The sequence below is a fragment of the Eschscholzia californica genome, unplaced genomic scaffold, assembly GCF_041429995.1.
Source record: "Eschscholzia californica isolate CP2 unplaced genomic scaffold, dmEscCali1.0.p SCAF_17, whole genome shotgun sequence".
Classification (NCBI taxonomy): domain Eukaryota; kingdom Viridiplantae; phylum Streptophyta; class Magnoliopsida; order Ranunculales; family Papaveraceae; genus Eschscholzia; species Eschscholzia californica.
The window spans coordinates 110,001-112,500 of NW_028238276.1; positions in this window are offsets into that span (position 1 = coordinate 110,001).

Consider the following 2,500-nt stretch of genomic DNA (forward strand, 5'->3'; position numbering starts at 1 on the left):
ACGTCGGGGATGAGTTGGCAACTCTTGGAAGCTTCCCATCCACCCCCGTGCCGAGCTTTGCCCTTGGGATGCCTTATGTTGCATCCCAAGGGCCAAGGCACCTGCCAGCCCAAGGGCTGTGCACGGCCTGGGGAGGGAGCTCACCCCTCCCCTATATAGTGCAAAGTTATTGTTTTCCCTATTTTCACAAGGAAACATCAAATTTTTAACCAAGCATACTCGGCCTTTGCTCCTTCGTTACTCGTCCAAATCCAACAAACTTGCATTCGTTGGAAAGGTCTTTTCACAAGGATTCTTTTGATATATAATAATAGCGATTCCGATAAATATTTATTTTTTTATGAATTTTTAAGTGAATAAACAATTAAAAATTCAAAAAAAATAGAAAAAAAATATTTTTTTCCCGATTCTTTCTCCAATATTCCTGATAAATACCCACACACCCACATATGGAGTTTGGTCGAAAATGCTCGAGTGGATATCGAGATGTCCGACGAAGCACCACTTGGAAGGGCCGAGGCACGGGACGCCCGAGCTGTTGCTCGGGTCGGCACGGGACGCGCATGGGACAGCCCGGGACGGCATGGGACGCCCTCGCTACAGCTCGGGACGGCCAGGTACGCCCGAGACTTGGCTCGGGACGGCCTGGGACGCCCTCGCCATAGCTCGGGACGGCCTGGGACGCCCGAGACTAGGCTCGGGACGGCCTCGGCACAGCTCGGGACGGCCTGGGACGCCCTTGCCACTGCTCGGGACGGCATGGGACGCCCGAGACTTTGCTCGGGACGGCCTGGGACGCCCTTGCCACAGCTCGGGACGGCCTGGGACGGCCTCGGCACAGCTCGGGACGCCCTGGGACGCCCGAGACTTTGCTCGGGACGGCCTGGGACGTCCGAGACTTTGCTCGGGACGGCCTGGGACGCCCGAGACTTGGCTCGGGACGGCCTGGGACGCCCTCGCTACAGCTCGGGACGCCCTGGGACGGCCTCGACACAGCTCGGGACGGCCTGGGACGTCCGAGAATTTGCTCGGGCCGGCCTGGGACGCCCGAGACTTGGCTCGGGACGGCCTGGGACGCGCTCGGCACAGCTCGGGACAGGCCGGGACGCCCGAGCCGAGCTTCGGGTCGCACGAAATCTCTTCGTATTCCGACATATTAGAAGCTTCCCATCATGTAGTAGGCCGAGCTTTGCCCTTTGGATGCCCTATGGTGCTTGGCGAGCACTAGGGAACGTGCCAGCACAAGTGCTGTGCACGCTCTGGGGAAGGAGCTCAACCCTCCCCCTTATAGTGCAAAGTTATTGTTTTTCCTATTTTCACAAGGAAACATCAATTTTTTAACCAGGCATACTGGGCCTTTACTCCTTCGTTACTCGTCGGAATCCAGCAAACTTATACTCGTTGGAAAGGTCTTTTCGCAAGGATTTTTTTGATATATTATAATAGCGATGCCGATAAATATTTATTTTTCTATGAATTTTTAAGTGAATAAACACCGGAAAATTCATAAAAAATAGAAAAAAAAATATTTTCTTCCGTTTCTTTTCTCCAATAATTCATAAATAATACCTCAATAGTATTAATGAAGAGAGAGTCGAAATGGCCCGGGTGGATTTCGAAATGTCCCACGACCCCATAGAATGCACGGGCCAGCCGAGCCAAAAGAATGGGACGCGCACGGGACAGCATTGGTCAGGCTCGGGACAGCACGGGACGCGCATGGGACAGCACGGGACGCGAATGGGACGGCCTTGCTAAGGCTCGGGACGGCATGGGACAGCACGGGACGCGCATGGGACGGCCTTGGTGAGGCTCGGGACGGCACGGGACGCGCAAGGGACGGCCTTGGTGAGGCACGGGACGGCCTTGGTCAGGCTCGGGACGGCATGTCACGGCCCTGGTGAGGCTCGGACGGCACGGGACGCGCATGGGACGGCACGGGACGGCCTGGGACGGCCTTTGTGAGGCTCGGACGGCACGGGACGCGCATGGGACGGCCTTGGCGAGGCTCGGGACGGCATGGGACAGCACGGGACGGCCTCGGCACAGCTCGGACGGCACGGGACGCGCATGGGACGGCCTTGGCGAGGCTCGGGACGGCATGGGACAGCACGGGACGGCCTCGGCACAGCTCGGACGGCACGGGACGGCCTCGGCACAGCTCGGACGGCACGGGACGGCCTTGGCGAGGCTCGGGACGGCATGGGACAGCACGGGACGGCCTCGGCACAGCTCGGGACGGCATGGGACAGCACGGGACGGCCTCGGCACAGCTCGGGACGGCACGAGACGCGCATGGGACGGCCTTGGTGAGGCTCGGACGGCACGGGACGCGCATGGGACATCATGGGACGCACATGGGACACCTTATGGGGATCATCAAGGGACGTTGCACGGGACATTCTTTCCCACGAAGGGCATTTACATGGGACATCTTAGGAGTCGAGAGCCGGCACATGGGACAACGTAGTTCACACGCACGGAACACTTTACTTTCGTT